Source organism: Meleagris gallopavo, chromosome 5, assembly GCF_000146605.3.
Source record: "Meleagris gallopavo isolate NT-WF06-2002-E0010 breed Aviagen turkey brand Nicholas breeding stock chromosome 5, Turkey_5.1, whole genome shotgun sequence".
Taxonomy (NCBI): domain Eukaryota; kingdom Metazoa; phylum Chordata; class Aves; order Galliformes; family Phasianidae; genus Meleagris; species Meleagris gallopavo.
Genome location: NC_015015.2, coordinates 45,881,686 through 45,892,392, shown reverse-complemented (window position 1 = coordinate 45,892,392; position 10,707 = coordinate 45,881,686).

The following is a 10,707-nucleotide window of genomic DNA, read 5'->3' as shown; positions in this document are numbered from 1 at the left end:
GCGCCGCTAACGGGAGTTTCGGCTTCCGCGGGTGGGAAGAAAGCCGGGGGCAGAGCGGAGGAGCAGCCGGGGCCGCGCAGACCCTGTTGGCCCTGGGTCTCCACAGCCGGAGGTGAAGGTGGTGGCTGTCCCGGCGTACGGTTGAATAAACGTGGGCAGAGCTCTGGGATAAGTCATCTCCGAGATACTCTCCTGTTCTGCCACAGGCTGTGCTGGCGGAAAGGATGCAAATACCTGGGCTTGGATGCCGTTGGTATCAGTCCCTCCAAAGTTATCTTTGCCCATCACCAGCAATCTCTTTGTGATTAGCAGAAACTGATGGGAGAATTAAAAGCGTCTTTGGTTTATAGGCATGGGAGAACGCTCAGATTGGTGTGTTACATCAAACATAGTTAACAGCTGGCATTATGCTGTCATGCATCTTCATGTCCCATAGAAATAATAGACTTGAATTATGGGTCATTATCTCTTCCTGTTTCTGCATAATGACATTAGAGCTCTGTCTTCGGGCGGAGGCAGTGCAGTTGTTGGAAATTAGTTTTTGGTTGGATTTGACATTGAGTATGTATAATTTATCAGGGGAGGAAAAAAAAAAAAAAAGAACCCAAATTAGCCATTCTTTCAGCTCTGCAGCTAAGTGTGGATGGGGTGTGACCTGCATCTTTATAACTTCTGAAATACCAATTTCCAGTTGCCGGGGCTGGCAATTCTGGGTTGAAATCCCCTTGGGTTTTGACAGTCTTTCCTTGTAATATAATCCTACATTTCTGACTCATGGTTCTGTCTCTTCTGATTCTCTGTGTTAGCATGGATGGCCTGCATTTGATATCTTGCGGTCAACTCTAGTGATTAAAATAGGTTTAATCCTTAACTCATGGCAATTTGGAGAGTGAATAGAAATCTTTTCTTAAAACAAATAATAATAAAAAAAAATAAAAATCAAACCCGCCATGTTTTTCCTGTTGCCTCTCCAATAATTTATGTAAGGAGGAGTTTAATTCGTTTTCCTCTCTGGAACTTAGAATGCATTTATACAGATGCACGCAGCCATCTCTAGAACTTCTATAGTCCTGTAGGAGAAACATCATCCTACAGGGCAAATTCCTTTGAATAACATTATGCTAATAAAAAGAACTCCTGTCCCTCTTTTACCATATAAGAGGAATTCCCAGAGATACTTTAGTTGACACTTTGCGTGCAAAACTGAACAGGATTTTTAAAAAGTTGCCTACTGTGGGCTATTACAGGAGAGAAAAGGCATTTGTTCTAGGGTGCCGCTTCAAAGCAAGTGATAATATATATCACTTACAGCAAATATGATTTGTAACACGTAGCTCTCACATTAACTTCTAGAAATGGAAAATGTTACAGATGGTGAGTCTGATACTCAGGAGTGTGTGATTTTTGTCATGCTGGAGCCCAGTGGCAAAGCATGGTGCTTCTCTTCAGCATGCTTTCTTGTAAAATGGCAGCATATGCTTTATGTTCATATGTGGTAATTAAACTTTTTCATGCGTTGTAATTCAAAATGCATACTCCCAAAAGAATATGATCTGAATCACCACGAGTATCGTTGTCAGCTGCAGAATCAATAACAGTTTTGATGTGCTAGAAAGTCATGAGTTTCAGATGAGAAGCCAGCTGGGGCTGGTGCAGTTTGCAGCAGCATTGCAGAGCTCCTGTGGGACCACATGAGATGGCTAGAGCTGATGGTTTGTCTTATTCCTGAATGCATCCTTTCAGTGGACGCTGTTGCATTTGTGGAGATGCTTTACGGTCTCTGGGGACCTCTTGGTGTGTCAATAGATCCAAGATGCCTCCATGATGCACAAGGAGGATGTTGTAAGGGGAGAATGGCAGGCAGGAGCAAGATATTTCCAGATATGAACAGCACATGATAACACTGAGACATGTACTGCAGGGATATAAGCTGACCTCTGACCATCTCCTGCTGATGCAAGGAGCTAGGCTAACAGGGGCTCTTTTAGGTCTACGAGACAGATGGAGACATTTCTGTCCCGCTGTGCTTGAGCTATCCTCTCCAGTAGCTGATGGAAGAATCCAGGGGACAGTGGCAATGGCATGAGAGCAGTACCACCAGTACCTCAGGAACCTGCCTAGTATTCAAGTTTCTGCAGGCATCATACAACCATCTGCCATAACAGTTTACCATATTCTTTCTGTCTCCTTTTTTGAAAGCTATGAAAGTATTAATTTCTCTTGAAAAATTCTTCACCATGTCTTAGCTAAGCTGTAGTGCGCTGCTAATTTGAAATGCTATCTGAAGACAGCATATGTGGTTTCAGTCTGCTGCGTGTTCCCTCTCCATGCGATAGCTCCACAGAATGCTGCTGAAGGATTCAGGATATCAGTTGCTGGGATATGCTGTAGTGGGGATGCTTTGCAGCATTATGATCCTGCTGAACTCAGGAATGCCCTAGGTGCATGTGCAGAGGAGCACAAGTCTCAGGAGCTATATATTTTGGCATAAAACAGATTGCTGAAAGTATAATATGGATGTTTTTCTTAGCTTTTTTTAACAGGAAAGCCAAAATTAACAGTGGTGAAATTTGCTAAACTGAGTGGACGTAGAGGGAAAAAAGCAGTTTGTGTAAATGGAGTTATGGCTGGATATTCAGCCATGGGCATATGCTGATGGTCTTTTTCCATCATGACCTAAGATTTTCAGGTTTTTGTTTTGTTTTGTTTTTTGCTGTTTGTTTTCAGTGAAGGAAGTGGTAGTTCTGACCTGTCACAGGTAAGTGATGCTAAATTCAGGAGCATCTCTTCCATTTTGAACAGAGGTAATCTCACAGAACAAAGAGGCAATCTGATGGAGAAGAGGTGAATATAAAAAGGGAGTAAGCACCATGTGTGGTCATGTGCAAACTGGGCTCCTTGCTCCAGCTCTGTTTGGCTTGCTAAATGCATTTAATAAACTGATACTCTTTACCCCTTTGTTCTGTTTGTATATTCTCTGTAGTGAATTTCTCCACATACTGAGAGAGAAAAAATGGAAAGTCTGCACAGAATGTAGGAGTGCATTATCAAGCAGTGGAATGCTCAATAATTAATTTCCTGCCAGGAGATGGGCTTTTTCTTTCTTTCTTTCTTTCTTTCATTACACCACCAGTGGGAACATTTTGTTACAAAACAAGAATATTTTAAAAATCTTCCTTATTGGAAACTTGATTTAGGATCATCAAAAATATACTTGCCTATGTGGTGAATTGTGCTCACTGGAAAGAGGTAACATCCTCAGCATGAATTATTTTCTTTTAGATGATATTTTGGTCCTGAATTCAGTACTTTTCAATAGTCCAAATGTATATGTAATCATATTTCTTTCCTTATATTCCTTGGAATGAAGTATGTAGAGGTGAGTACTTGTATAGTCAGAAGTTTTTCTCATCTCTGAAAAATGAGCACTGTTATCACCATTTAAAAATAACTGTGATTTGAATGCTCTTTTTTTTGTATTGGTCTGGGATGGTAGGAGTCTATCAGCACAAAGCCCTGCTACTTGTCATTTTGGAGATTACTCAGAGTTTGATCCAGATCCCACAGAAATCCATTGATGTATGTTCCGGAATTCCCCTGGATTTGAATACTTTTCCATGTGTCTTTTCCATCTCTTGCTGAGATGGTTAAGTGGCCTTGAAATGTATTTGGAGGGCTGCACAGGAGCATATTGTAGTGTTGTCAAAAATGATGCCAAAATAATGGTAAAAGGCTGAAAGAAATGAAATGAGCAATACCAGACCCATAAGCTCCCTATCCTTGCCCTGGTTTGTAACTTTGCTTGCATTACTTTGTCATAAACTCACAGCACTCCCAGATTTTGCTTGCCTTCCCATTTGGATACATAAGATCTAGGCTTTTAATAAGCTTTGAACAATAATAAGTTCAGTTGATATTGAAATGGACCTCAGCTTCCTTTGAGATAGCCCATCCCAAGGCCTGTTTTTTAAGAGTTATTACAGGTGCCCAACTCATAGCAGCTAACTCTCTTTATGAGTGAACATATCTCTGTCTCTGCTTTTGGAGGCTTGTGCACCTCCAGTGGACATCAGAAGGCAAATGCTGATAGTCAGGAATTCCTGACTATATTTTTCTCTATATATTTTTCTTTATGTATGAAACACAATGATTATGACCATTACACTTATCTACAGAGCATGTTGTTTTTTTGTTTTGTTTTGTTTTTGCTTACAAGATATCAGCAGCATTTGACCTGTTTGCTATAGTTTGAAACCCATGGAAATTTTAAAAATGGAAGGAAATGTTTTATTTTGAAATGAATCCCTTTGTTCTGACAAAAGTAAAGTGTTGTAGCTGTTCTTTGCTTTAACTCTTCTGTAACTTGACCTCATATTCAGCAGTATTTAATTCTGCTCGTAGACATGTTACTTTCAGTGGAGTTCCTTGTAGATTGAGGTGACATTTGTAGAAATAAAACTGCCTGGAGAACCTTAGATGAAGGAAGGTGAACAAAGTGATGTTATTCTGTATATATTCTGTTCAATAGACCTGGGAGTTATAAATGCAAAGCCCCAAAATGCAGATTCAGATCCAAATATAAGAAACTAAAGATAAATGCTGGAAACAAAATCATTCTGATGGAGATAGCTTCTGTAATGGCACTTTCATGGCTTACAGTGTTTGTCAGCAATGACAGGAGGACTCCCTTCTCTAAATGCAGGCAGCACTTGCAATGAAATAAAAGAGCAGTGAGAGGTAAGAGAAAGCACAGATTGCACGTTTCAGTGTGCAGTTTTAACAAGGTCAGTGCCTAATTTCTCTAACAAATTAAAGGTCTGGGTTCTCTGTCCCATTGCATGCATGAAGTTACGTCAAATTCAAATCATGCCCAGTAGCTCTACAGCCAAATGAACCCATGCATTAGCACATCGTCATAAGAGACACTGTTCTTGTTTGGCCTCTAAGCACCACACCTGACTGGAGGCAGGGGACTGATGCTTTCACACACCACCACATCATCTCTTCCCTCTTTCTTGCCTTGGAGAGCTGCTGTTCAGCACAAAGTGTTACCCGGGACAGCTGATCACATCTCTGACCCTAGCAAGTTGAATGGCATTAGTTTAAAAATGGCAGTACTCAAAATACTGTATTCAAATTAATGCTGATTAAAAAATATTACATGCTTGTCATAGCTTCTCCTGTTTATTTTTTCTTTTGTCCACTAAGCTTGGACAGAAATTCAAACAATTTTCTTTCTCCAAGCTAATTTCAATGTTATATCACTTGTATCCTGACATGTTTATAGCATTTACTTAGAAAATATTTCAAATGAATGACTGTTTCCTTTTTTTGTTTGAAAGATTGCTTTCTATTGGACTAAAACAACCTTAGGTATTTTAGCTTGTCACTGTCCATTTAAGGCACTATTTTTTTCTGTACTATTTAAACTTGTTGTTTTTGCAGAATAATTGCTAAGGGCATACGTCTAAAGGAGAAGAGCCAAATTTTACCTTTATTTCCAAGCAGAAGTAAAAAAAAAAAAAAAAAATCTCAAAATGATGTATTCATGGGAAGAAATCAGCAGATAAGGAGTTGCGTCTCCGTCAGTTCTTGTGTGGGGAAGGCTATCACAGCACCTTTTAAGAAATAACCATCTTTTTCTACAAATATCTTTACCTACTGCTCTATTTTTATCTCTCCCCACCCTTTAAGTGCAGGGACTGTAGGTGGAGGATTTGTGAGATGGATTTTACTTCATTGTAATTGCTGCATGTTTCTGTGCAAATAACTGAGCCGTATTTTATCTGCAGTTTGAGGCTTCATAGCCACAAACAGAAGTTGAAATTTACATCTTCTAAGGATGTTCGTGGTAGCAACAGCCTGCTTGTCTCCAGAACAAATACCTGCAGACATGTAACCTGCAAACAGCATGGATTTATTTCTAAAACCAGAAATCCCATTGAATCTGAAAAGATGTTATCAAAGATACTTAAAAGATAACTCTCATCTCTGTACCAATTACTCAGTTTGACAGCATGATTCAAGAATTAATTGTTAAAATAAATTACTTGGAGGGATTCTGTTAATTATTTCCACTAATTCTGACATATGAAATAAGTATCTTTTGTACTGCAGTATCTTGAAATTTACTCCTGATGTATATCAATGTAATTGAGACCCAGTGAGTCTACTGACTATGAGTTACTTTGTTTTTTATACCTTTTGTGTTATTATCTTTTACTATTCTTAGTCAGAGATGAAATCTTTCTTGATCAGTGTTGTTGATTTGCTTCATTATGGCAATCAGTTTTCATGTTTTTATGTTTTCAAAATATAATTCCAGTTATTGCTTACTAAATAATGTTCCACAGAACTAATTTCAAATAGAAATATTTATATCCCAGCCTTTTTTTTTTTTTAATGCATGTATCCCACTGGATTTTCTTCCTCTTCTAATTAGCGCTGGTGATGAGTGCGTTTTTTTTCAAGTCCCCAGCAGAAAGTCTCTGCTCTTGGGCAGTGCCCATGACCAGGGGCATGACTGGTGCTCTGTGAGTCAGACTGACTCGCTCTCTCAGTGCATCTCTGATAATGCTGCATATTCGTGAGTCCACAGTGAGCCTTCTGAGGTCAGGGATGCTTTACCAGGAATGCTCCAGGTAGATCAGATCACAACACAGGCTTTTTAAGCATGGGGACAAACCTTATCTGATGGCAATAAATCATACTTGTGTGTACTGAAAATTTGTGACTTTCAGGGCAACTGGACTTCTGACTTTTCTATATTTTATGTTTGCATTGGAGACCTTGTATTGGTTGTGAAACAAATCTCAAGTGTCCATTTAGCCTTCATCATGGTGGATGCCATAGAGCCTTGTCTCATTCAGTGGGACTGGCAGAGTAGGTTCTCCATGCTTTAGCCATGCATAAGGGATGCTTAGGTTTAGGTCTTGCACCCCTGATTCTCCTCAACAGGTCCTGAAGTAGCACATATGATTTCTGTTTATTGTTTCTTCCAGCCTGTTTTTTCTGTTTTCTTCAAGAAATTCAAAAAAATAAGCAGTACAGTAGATACCTTGATAGTCAGTCCTTTATGTGTTATTTCTATGTTGTGAGACATGTTCTGCTCCATCGATTCTACCTCTTTGACGAGGCCCTCAGTAGGGCTTGTTACAAGTGACTTCAGCAGCTAACACTTAGAATCACTGGGGAGATGTTTTTGGTCCCTGTCCTTGTTCTCTGGTTCCATGTTGTGTAGGGGACTTCTCATCCCTGATGATTAATGCCACTGAACAACATTTAGTTCCCATTGCTCACAATTTTATTATTTTTTCTTCTAAAGATCTCCCTGGAGACAGGACAAGGCATGATTTAAAGTTACAGGGACTCATACATTCTTTCATTTCTGCTTATTATAAAGTAAAAGTTTCAAAGGGATGTAATACTAGTTAAAAAAAAAACAAAACCCACAAAACAACTTCTACTCAACCATCTTTTAGAAGTTAATGTATTTATTGACATTGGCTGAAAGAAGACAGAGATAGTTTAAGCTGCATTTCTTCTCTTGAAAGTAGGTCTTTTTGATGTACTCAATGTTGGCCTTTCAGAACTTTAAAACATTGCCTGTTTATTAAAAGGATCAAAAAAGAATAGGATATTTGTTTTCAGAAACCTTAAGAGGAAGCACCTTGTTTTGGTCACTAATACTAAGGAGTTACATAAAAACCTTCACCCTGTAGTTGACAGTATCACTCATCATGTGCTTATTTAAGAATTTGGAGGTCACAGCAACGTGCCATCCCTAAAGTCAGGAAATGGTGGTGACTCTGGAGATCACAGGAGAAGGGCAGAGTGTGCTTCACCATGGTCCTGGGAGTGAGCAGGGGGCTGTTCTCAGTTGATGAGAGATCTGTAGCCACTGAGGTGTGGAGAGCTGGTACTCACGCGTCTCTCTCCAGGCTGATTTCGAACTAATTAATAGCCAGTTATATTCAGCTTTTATTTCAACCAGTCAGTTCTTGAGTGCCTTTCAAGTCCTTAACTTTAATTTGGTGGGGGTGTCTAAACGTTGCCCACAGCTGGCTCTAGAGCAATTTTTTTTCATGCATCTTTAGTCCTTCATTTTTATGCTGAGAATGATGAAAGCCACCTGCAGAGGTGGTCTGCATGCCTACAGCAAGCTCTGATGAGACCTCCATGTTGCGTCACTCAAGCCAGCAGACAGCTTTGTCATTCAGGCTTTTAATTATGAGCCAAATGTTCACTTGACCTCTCATACTCTCATTTCATCAATGAACCAAAACTTAGGGCAGTGACTGACAACAGAGCTGCTGCAGTTTGGGCTCTGTGAGCAGGAGTTTCCGCTCATTTCATTTATTACACTAATGATGAGATTTGGAACCCAAACCCTGTGAGGTTAAGCACAGCATAATGTGCTAATGTGGTGTCCACGTGACAGAAAGGTTTGCGGGGCTGCCCACTTCATTGTGCCTCAGCAGTCCTGCTGGGTGTGTGTGTTCCTGCACATTGCATTCCTAGAGATGGATGGGACTGTTGCAGAGGTGGGAGTAGCATTCAGGAGTCATGGTTTTACAGAGAGGATCACAGCTTGAATTCCTGTACTCAGATGGTATTGATACCTATAGGCTTTTTTCCCTACTGCTTTGTATTTGTCTTGACTAAAACTGAAATGTGCCCTAAATACACAGTAACAAGGAATTATTTTTATTTTTTTAGTAGTTGTGTCTTGTGTTTTTGATGTATTTGTCTGACTGGCTTCCCTGTTTCTGGGTTGGGGAACAAAGGCACATGAAAGCCAGAGGATTTATTTTAAAGTTATCCAGGTAGTGTAATGATGCTTTTCTGTATATGAACCTTGGAAAGCTTTGGTGCAGCAGGCTTTGAGTCTTGATCTTCTCTCTCCAGGATGCCTATTATAATGGTCTGACCAGTTTCCTTCTTTCACACCTTCTTTGCCTTTCCTTCACCATCTGACCGCAATACATAATGTCACCCAACCATTTGTCTGAATTGTAACCAGTGTATTGTCTTTAGTGAAATTGTGCAACTCACTAGCATGATTCTACTTACCCAGCTCTCCTCCCACCACGTGGTGTTGCCCAGTCTGGCAGCAGGTGCTTTCTGTCTGGGTTTGCTCATGCTTGTTGTGTTCTATCCAATGCACGCCAGTTGGAGGGTCAGGACTAACTGAGTGCAAGCAGACATCGTTTTGGCTTGGCTCAGGTTTTTATAGTGTAAATAGAACAAAATGCTTGTGGAATGGAGTCAGCATGCTTTATTCTACTTCATCCTTTCTGTGTTTCTATTTTATCATCTTCAGGTAAACTTTTCCTCCGAATGCTCTGGAATTACCTCAGTGAACATCCGAGTTAGCTGTGTTCCCTTGGCCTCTTCATACTGTACTTCCAGTTCCCTCAGTTTATTCCGGGAGTTCTGTTTGCTTTGTTTTGAGAGTGTGTTGTTAGAAAAGAGATAAAGTGGAGCTGGGGAAGGAAGGAAACTTGTCACTAGAAGCCAGAAGAATATCCATCATGGTGAACATTCCAGAAATTATTATTTCTTTTTCTTGAGGAATGTGTGCTAATAAAAGCTTTCCGTTTGCATGCATAAATGAATCAGATCGAATTTTATCCCAGGCTGAACTTGCTGTCACACTGTACTTGTAATTTCAGTTCTTAGAAATATCTAAAAGTTTTTTTAACAGAGAACAGTGCTGTATCTACTGGCAGGAAAATGTGTCTCCCTTGTGCTGGGGTCTGAATGAGCTCAGGAATGGGTAGAGAGAAAGAGCAAGGGAGAGTTTGCTTAGGGCATGGATGAGGTATTAATCTTGCCTGTGGAGAGAGATCTGTCGAAAGATGTCTGTTTGCCCTGGATGATTACAAGTGTATGTTCTGTAAGAGGAAGAAATGAGAGAGTTAACAGAAAATTAGAAATAGGAGAGCAATCAAAATTGTTTTTCCTTTCTGTAAAGGTCAGAGAGGGATGAGAGAATTAAGTGCCTCACCTTGAAATGTGGTTTATAATGGCTTATAATGTGATACCTGAGAGTGTAAGCTGCCTTGACTCGAAGCCAGTTGAAGCCGGCGTCCTGTGGAGTTGCAGCTTGATAAATAAGCCATTCTGATCTGCTTCAGGAAGATTTCTTTTCTTCTTTGTTTTCTTTTCCTGGTTTCTCAGGCTCTTTGATTTTCATCTGGTGATCTACATTTAGGCTTGGCTTCATGGTGAGAAGAGGGGAAAGCATTACTCTACAGTCTCATGACTATTAGAGACAAGTTATTAATATATAAGCAAACAAACGACAGGTGTTTTGCTGAGACCTTTCCCCCCTACTTTTTCAATCTATCCTCCCACTGCAGCATGAGAAGTGTTGGGACCTGGCCGCTTCTGAAGTCTTCCTGAGCAGGGCTTCTCCTGTGCTGCCTGCCCACTGCACACCAGTGCTGACTGCGATCAGCATGTGCGTAGGAGCTGATCCATTGCTAAAGGCTTCTTTGGGAACCCCAGAGAACAATAATATCCTGTTGACTAGGATTTTACTATTTATATCCATCAGCTGAGCAGCCACCTCCTCTGCCTGCTCCCTGGTTACCAGTGTGTAAATCTGTCTTTGTACCATGTTGTCTGCTGCATAGGTGACAAAACAATCTTTAATTTCAAGAGGAATTTGTTAGAAAAGCAAATGCATGGATGAAAAAGGCT